Source organism: Lactuca virosa, chromosome 8 (genome assembly GCF_052849685.1).
Source record: "Lactuca virosa cultivar CGN04683 chromosome 8, Lactuca_virosa_CGN04683_v6, whole genome shotgun sequence".
In the NCBI taxonomy this organism is placed as follows: domain Eukaryota; kingdom Viridiplantae; phylum Streptophyta; class Magnoliopsida; order Asterales; family Asteraceae; genus Lactuca; species Lactuca virosa.
The window spans coordinates 19,507,007-19,516,351 of NC_136433.1; the positions used below are offsets into that span (position 1 = coordinate 19,507,007).

General features: G+C 40.2%; 1 long non-coding RNA gene across 1 annotated transcript; it reads left to right on the forward strand.

Moving 5' to 3' along the window:
* The first annotated feature begins 1,282 nt into the window (after positions 1-1,282).
* Positions 1,283-2,179, forward strand: LOC145133410 (uncharacterized). The gene is made up of 2 exons (XR_013718577.1): positions 1,283-1,535; positions 1,830-2,179. It is a non-coding gene; the product is annotated as an uncharacterized LOC145133410 (long non-coding RNA).
* Positions 2,180-9,345: the final 7,166 nt, after the last annotated feature.

Genomic DNA, 9,345 nt, shown 5'->3' on the forward strand with positions numbered 1-9,345 from the left:
CCCTCTCAAAATTGAGCACCGGGTCATCTCCCGACCCAGCAGCCGAACCTCCAAAGGTTACCCATTGCATGTCCCAAAACGTCTCGCCTACTTCCTTTTCACAACAACTATCTCGGCCCAGTGTGACACACACAAGTCACGGAGTTCACTTTACCTCAAGCGAATACGGAAGTCGTCTCACCCTCGACCTCTGTCGTCTACTACTCATTAGTTCCATGCGTCTCGCGGTTTTCCCATACCAACGAATTGACCCACTCAGGTATAAGACACCAAATTAAAACAATACCCCCCTCAGTATCACAACATCCTCTCGCTGACTAGTGAGTACTACGGCTCCCCGCAGTATCACAACACCCTCTCGCTGACTAGTGAGTACTACAACTCCCCGCAGTATCACAACATCCTCTCGCTGACTAGTGAGTACTACGGCTCCCCGCAGTATCACAACACCCTCTCTCATCACCCCACAATCTCCTCCTCAGGTCATTACTTCACTGTGTTGATTAACTCACGCTTCGTGGCCCAATGTAGATAGGTACACCCACCCACCCAGGCTAGCATCACTACTCCTGACGACCACCGTCGGGACAAACACTTTTTCTTGCTGCAATTCCCATTCTCAGATGAACCCGCTTGATGTCAATTCGCTGAAAGGGCTCCCACTGGAATCGAAGACACCTGATACACCACTCGCCATCTCATAACTCAATGCTCAAAATAATTTGAAATTCAGGGCATTATACTCGGATGCCTCGGTACACCATCACAGGACCTCACGATGTCTTGCCTCAGACACTGATCTCTTACTTACAACGTCATACTCACATATAGACACACATCCCTTTAGAATCTTACAACTGATCCTCCTCTCACACAACTCGCAACTTCGGAGTACCCCGACTCCCGATTGGGACATAGAGGAATCGTCAATGACTTAGAACACATTGACGACCGTCCGAAACTCTTTCCTATATTGCTCAAAACCCATGCAAGAATACACATACTGACCCTAAAGTTGGTTACCCAATCAACTTCTATCCTTCCCAAAGTGCATATAACTAGCCCTGTCAAAAATACCCGTTACCCGAATTACCCGCCCGATTTTTTCGGGTATCGGGTAAATCGGGTATCGGGTAACCTTTTTCGGGTATTTGGGTAACCCGGTTTTTTTTGGGGTCTGGTAAAGGGTAAATATTTTGGGTTTCGGGTATACCCGATTACCAGAAAATTTATTGAACAAATAATGGCCCAATATCTTTTATTATTATCGGTGATTCATTATTTCATTCCGTGTTCATCCAAAGTCCAAATCCCATTCGGCCATTCCCAGCTCCCTACCTCCGTCGTTCTATTTTCTCCTAAAAAACCCTCGGTCGATTTCATTCTGTGTTCACCGATCGAGTCTCGTCGCCGGTCATCGAGATCAACTCCACTACTCCAGCCGGTCGTCCCCGTCGCCGCCTCACCGGTCACAGCCTCGCAGCTCGCGGTATCCTCGTCAGTCTGGAATCGAGATCAAATCACTTGGCTTGAATGTAAGTGATAACCACCGATTTCTGGAATCATTTTTTGATTTGTTTTTGTTTATCTGAAATCTGGCTCGTGTTTTTGTTTTGTTTTTGTTTCTATCTGAAATCTGGTATGTAACTTCCTTGTCTTATGTAACATTGAAACAAAAATACCGAGGGCTATATGAATTGTAGATTAACAAAAAGTGTAGTATAGCTAAAAGAGTAAACAATACAAACAATTATGGCTGGAAATTGTGTCCTTTAGAAGAAGGATTGACGAATGAGTAAGTTTGATATGCACTCCTCTGTGAATTCCAGTCCTCCCTTAACATGATGCAATGAAGTTCCTATCAGAGCATACAACGGGATTTATATTCAGTTGATCTTGAAGTTCCACATGGATTTAATATGAGGGTTATGGAAGTTTAGGAATGACAGAGTATTTGAGCATCTCTTTATCAATCCAACTAAAGGGATGAATTAACATACACATGGATTAAGTGCAGGGGCAAAATGGGTATTTGTAGTTGGGATGAATGGAATGTTTCTCCCTTTTCTCTTATGCAACTTCCTTGTTTTTTGTTTTTTGATATGAATCCTTGTTTTAAATGTAAGATATTTTTGTCATCCACCGATTTCTTTTATTTTACAGTTACTATTGTTTGAAATCTGGAATCATTATTTGATTTGTTTCAATCAATGAAGGGTACAATGGGAAATTCAAATAAATTCAAATAAATCTTTTTCCCTATAACCTCAATCTTTTTCCCTATACTTGATATCTCAAATATTATTGAGTAAAAAATCTCAATGTTCAAAGTTTAGCATGACATATTTATTTCATTACATTTATTTTTAGGTGCAATTAAAAAAAAAATTTTAAAAAATCGGGTAATACCCGAATTACCCTTACCCGACCCATTACCCGAATTACCCGAATTTAATTTGGGTAGGGTAACGGGTAATTTTTTTTATATGAAAAACCCGAATTACCCGACCCGAATTACCCGATACCCGAAAATTTTACCCGATCAACACCCCTACATATAACAACCCATACATTGAACCATAAATTCTCAACCGCTGAAACTACCCTTACGAGCCAATCACCTTGAACTTACCATTACAACCTTGAAGAATTCCTAACCATCACAAGGTCTTCGAACAACGGTCACCTTTAGTGGGGACACTCATCCCTTCCTGAACACGTACAATCACACCCGGAGGTGCATCCGAATCCTCAGTTTGACTTCAAACACACCCGGAGGTGCATCCGAATCCCTCAAACCAAGGCTCTGATACCAACTTGTAACACCGTAAAATTTCAACCAAAATTTTCATTTAAAATCGCATAATTCTCATAATATATTTCATGAAAATCTCATTTATTTACTTTACAAATCACAACTCCATAATTGTTTGATTCAACTCCAAGATCCTCAAAACATAACTCTTTCACTAGTATGTACAATCAAGCTGGTGCCTTCCTGCGATCCTGAGAAACCTGAAACACATAACCCATAACACGGTAAGCACGAAGCTTAGCGAGTTCACCAAAATACCACATACACATACTATCCACTCGAGGCTATAACTCTGTAGGGCCCTCCAGCCCATGTGTCTCAGTGGGACCCTCCAGTACCATGAATCGTTGGACCCTCCGGTCCGATCTAGATGAAAACCCTTCCGGTCTCACTGCTCGTTGGACCCTCTGGCCCGGTCTAGTGAGGACCTTCCGGTCTCATGAATCGTTGGACCCTCTGGTCCGATCTGGTGAGAACCCTCTGGTCTCGATATCCGTTGGACCCTTCGGTCCGGTCTAGGTATCACATAACATAACATACAATACATATATCACATAGAAAATGCATAACTCAAGCAAGCACATAAGACCCTCTGGTCACACATAGTTACCACTCTAGGTAAACTATAGTGAGAATACTCACCTGGCAAGCCAACAAATAACAGTCTCGTACTCGGAAATCTCGAATTAGCCTCCGCCTATCACATAGGATAAATATCTCTAATTAATGCTCTATTAATACTCGCCTATTCCAAAGGATACCCTCTTTCTCTGTCTAACTCTTGAAGTGGATAAAAGACCATTTTACCCATACATGGTCTCCATTACTCATGTTGACTAAACCCTAAAGTCAACAGAAGTCAGACTCGAGTCAACAGTCCATATTTGACCTGACTCGCCGAGTGCACCCTTGTGACTCGTCGAGTCCCATCGTTTTCCACAGAAGTCTCGTGAAGATTGAGTCAGCTCATCGAGTTGACTCCCAACTCGCCGAGTGATCGCATGATTCATCTCTATGGGACAAACCCTAATCAACTCGTCGAGTCGGATCATTGACTCGGCGAGTTCATTCAAACCCAAAGCTCATTCAGACGATTCAAAACAGATCTAACACTCCAAACACTATATCTGTCCTCTCAAGGCTCAATAGACATGTAAAGCTTCGATCTTGGTGTCCATGCATGGTGTATATTGCTTTATATACCATTAAAACTCCATTAATGCTTCCTAGCTTCAAAGCTCTATGGTTGCACAACTATGGCTTCACACTTTCGGACTCTCTGGACCTAACAAGGTCCAGATCTATAATACAAGCCCACAGAAAGGGGTTTGATACACTCAAAACCCATCAAGAAGGTATTTCAAGCCCTAATCCTCAAGAGATGAGATCTACACAATAAGGAAGAAAGGTTTCGAATTGATACCTCCAACTGAATCTCCTTGCTTAAATAACTCGGATCCACAATCTTCTCTGGCCCTCCCTTTTAGCTTGAACCTTCTTCTTTCTTGCAAAATCACACCAAATTGCTCAAAATACCTTTCTCTCTCACTTTACACGCTCAAGGCTCTTTAGGGTTGCTCTCTGGAAGGTGTGGCCGCAATAGGAGGCCATAAGTGCCTTTAAATAGGTCCCAAACCCAGGAAATTAGGGTTTCTCTGCCCAACACCTACTCAGCGAGTCACTCCTCTGACTCGTCGACTCCATTCATTAAATCCACGCGAGCAACTCGACTCTACTTGGCGAGTTGGTCCCTTAACTCGTCGAGTCTATCCTTCAATCTCAAGATTAACATACACAATGATATCCCTGAAAATCCGGATGTTACAGCTCCTTTCAAAGCTCTCTATGGCCGCAAGTGCAGATCACCTCTGTGCTGGGCTGAAGTGGGTGACACGCAGCTAGCTAGAAGTCAAGTCCCTGACAGTACTCTCACTGGTCCGGAAATCATTCGCGAAACCGCAGAGAAAATCATACAAATCCGGGAGCGACTTAAAGCTTCCAGAGATAGACAGAAAAGCTATGCTGACAAAAGAAGAAAACCTTTGGAGTTCCAGGTTGGTGATCGCTTCATGTTGAAGGTCTCACCCTGGAAGGGCATGATACGCTTTGGAAAGCGTGACAAGTTGAATCCATGGTACATAAGACCATTCGAGATTCTTTCTAGAATCGGTCCCGTAGCTTATAAACTCTGACTACCTCAAGAACTAAGTAACATACATCCTATTTTCCACGTCTCGAACTTGAAAAAGTGTCTGTCCGACAAGACTCTTGTTATCCCACTCGACGAAATCGAGATTGACGAGAGCTTCAACTTCGTGGAAGAACCAGTAGAGATCATGGACCGAGAGGTCAAGCAAACAAAGCAAAGCCGTATTCCTATAGTGAAGGTTCGCTGGAATGCCAAACGGGGACCTGAATTCACTTGGGAACGCAAGGATCAAATGAAACTAAAATATCCTCATCTTTTTGCTTAGTTGTTTGTAATTGCTTAATTGCTTAAAACTTTAATTTCGGGACGTGGAAAGAGTTTACTAAATTCCTTCTTATTGTTTGGGTTTTATTTGGATTATAGTAATAACCTTTATTTGCTAAAATCCTTATAATATCTACAATTGAATTTGGAGGGAAAAGGCTTGAAAACCGAGAAACTTCGCATCTAATTCATTCGCTTCGGACCACAAACACTTCGGACCACAAGGAGTTTACGGCCGTACACTCCTAGGACCGTAAACTCCTTGCAGCCGTAAACTGTGACATACCCATTTTCACGGTTAGAAAAGACCGATTTTGTTTATGCTTTATAAAAATCAGAGTACCTCTTTTAATAAAAATGTTGCGGAATTTGTTCCCAGAAAAACATGATAAATACGTTATCAAAGCATTTCCGAAGAAATGTATTTTTATTCATTTTAAAACATTGGGATGTCATCGTCAATACAGAAACATAAGCATAAACAGAACTTACATTCATTATCACTAGTTATCTACACCTCTTTAATCTCTCAGTGTAATGTAACTTCGTATCGGCACCTGTGATTCAAATAAGATTGAGTGGGTCAGGTTGGGAAACCCGGTGAGTACATAAGGATTTCAATCCCACAATGTCATATCATATATACAATTTAGAACTCACCAAAATATACAATTTTGCCATATATATAACAACAACTCTTACCCCACCCCGTTAATCCTCACAACGAGACTATCCATACTCCCGGACCTTAAATTTTACCTCTTACTTAATCCATACTCTCGGATCTAATCCATGCTCTCGGATCAATAATTGTGCCCATTCCATACTCTCGGATTAGGGACAAGTGTCTATGTGTAAATCCATTCTCCCGGATTAACGACGAATGACTATGTCCTATCCATACTCCCGGACTGAGGACGACTGACTATGTCTTAATCCATACTCCCGGACTAAGGACGATTGACTATGTCCAATCCATACTCTCGGACTAGGGACAATGACTATGTTTAATCCATGCTCCCGGATCAATGACATATACTAAAGTTCTATTCTCTGAGTATACCTCACTCGTACTCGTAAGAAAATACTACCCAATATTCCTCATAATTAATTTAGGTTTACTCTTTATCCTAAATCATCATATATAATCAGGTACGTTCTTTAACACGTATTTCAGGCAACATTATTTAACTCGCACATAAACATATAATTAATACTTCAATCAATACTTGTATTAAAATCATGTTCATGAAAGGGACTATGTACTCACTTGATTAGGTGGTGACTCGGTACTCGGACAGCACTTCGTTATCTCAAAACAATTTTGCCTTGACAAAACCTAGTATCAATACCACTAGGGTTTAGTCTAACGTTAACCGCGACTAATTAATAGTCTAGCTATTATTATTATTATATAAGCGTTTAAACAACACTCTATATAACTCATAATAATAGCCCAAATAATATTATTTTAAGGTCCTAATAATGTTACTATATTAAAACATAAGCTATACTAAAGATAGGGTATGCATAGCTCACTTACAGCGGGTTTTTCGCAAAACCGGGCTTCGCTGGAGCAGCGTTCCCGAGCCGAAAGGCTCTTTTCTCGGGACTCCGGGAGCCTCGGGGCTTCCTTCGGGTGCTAGGGGGTTTACCTAGGCTTAGGGGGGGAGGGGGGGTTAGGAACCCTTAGAGAGAGAGAGAGTGTAGAGAGAGAGTTGAAGGGGAGATGTGTGGGAAATGAAGGAACCCGACACCTCTATTTATAGGCTGATTTCCTGATGGACTCGCCGAGTTGGTTCACTGTCTCGCCGACTCAGTGCCATGTGTCATCACCTGATGGCTTTTCTTGGGGAGAAAGCCTTGGCCCATATTCAGCCACGTCACCCCTTTTGCAGCAACACCCTGCCGACTTCTAAACCCCGTAACTTTCGCGTACGAGCTCCGTTTTCGACGTTCTTTTTTTCCACGCGTAGGTAAAAACAAGATCTACAACTTTCATTTAGACTCCATCGGCTAATTCTTGACCGATCTTAAATTTAACTGTAGGAGGAAATTAGACTGTTAAATGACCGCGAAAAATTCGTATCCCCTTCATACAGACTCCGTTTTCGTCTGTCTTTTTACCGTTGAGTTCCTATTAATGAGATCTTCAACTCTCATTTAGGTCGCGTAAGCCAAAAACCGCTCAAACTAAAATTCGAGTTTCGGGTCGTGCACTGCTATGCCAAATCTTAGAAAATTCATAACTTCCTCATACGAAGTCAGATTTGGGCGTTCTTTTTTGTATGTTCTCGGTTTAACGTACACTACAACTTTTGTTTAGATCACTAGGGCCAAAATTCGCTCTATCGTAAATTCACTATTTACGTCTCCCGGTGTCGTGCCGGTTTTGCCACGAAACTTCGACGAGCCATAACTTCTTCGTTATAACTCGGATTTCGGCGTTCTTTATATGTACGGAACCCTTGGAACATATACTACCACTTGGTTAAGATTAATCCTTCTAAATAATCTTCCATCAAAAACTCATTTTTGATGCTCATTGTCTCTAAATTGACTTGCCCGGATCTACGGGCGTTACATAAACGACTTGCCGACTTCGGACCGTAAACCCCTCGGTCGTAAACCCTTGCACATATATATATAGATTTCCTTCATTTTTCACCATTTCTCACACTTTCAACCCAAGAAACTCGATTTTCTCTCAACTATCATCAAGATTTACACCTTGTTCTTCAAATAAGTAAGTGTTTCTCCCATTTATTAGTTGATACCTTGCTTAATCTAGTGAAACCCTATGATTTCATCCATGAAATCATCTCTTTTAGATAGATCTTCAAGAACACCAAGAACACACACTAGTTCTTTAAACCGTGAACACCTCATTCAAGCTTCAAAATGTAAGTATCCGTCCGTATACTAGTTATTCTATAGAAGCTCATAACATACACCTTGAAAACAACTATTTCCCAAGAACATAAGAGTTTACAGCCATGAGCATCTCCCTTGGCCGTAAACCCTCCTCAAGATCTTCTTTGGTCGTGAACACCATTGGCCGTAAACTCCATGGCCGTGAACACCTTTGTGTGGCCGTAAACCCCTTTAGAGAAATCACATGTAATTGTAACACTTAAATTCAAGTGTTTCCTAGTCCTTAAAGTGGTTTCCTATCATAATTAGTTGTTATATACACTAATTATATGTATCATTATATGTTTAATAGGATCCGTTGTGTTCAAGACTTCACTTGACACTTAGCATCCTACACCGATCTTACATTTGAATAACTTACAACAGGTGAGTTCATACCCCCGTATTTTCATAGTTTTTACTGTTTTCAGGGGGGGGAGGGGGAATACAAGTCTAACACAAATATTTTGTTTTATAAACAAATGGTTTTAAATATCTTATCAAAATGGATTTCGTTATCGAAAATTCAAATGGTTTTTCAATGATTGTCTGAGAATGACATCAAGTAATCAAAATATATTTCAAAATATTAAACTTCTTTTAAATGTTTTTATAAACTTATATTTCTCCCAAAAATCATACTAGTATATATATATATATATTTATATAAATAAGATTTAAAAGGCTTAGGACTGATAACCCACTTTGGTTCATTTTCCTTGTTTGGATGTGGGATTACAAGTATCACTTATTTGTCCGAGTGTCATTTAAATTTTACTTATATATATATTTGTATATGTATACAAGTATAAAAGTTAGTTCATTAAATTTCAATTACCCTTTGTAACATGTTGAGCAAGGGGTTCCATTCATGAATACTCAGTATCAATACAGAAAGTACATATAAATTATAATAGGTATAATTTATGGTTCACAGAACATTAATTCACGATTCAAGTATACTAAAGTATATTGTTTTTTTTACAAGAACAAAGGTTTGATTCAAAACTATTCAAGGGTATACATTCTTTCAAATACATGTTAAGGATACTAATTCAAGAACATACTATCAATCATTTATTTCAGAATGATTGGGTTTTCATAACTATTATACAAGTAACGTTTATATGCTTTTATGAGTCAA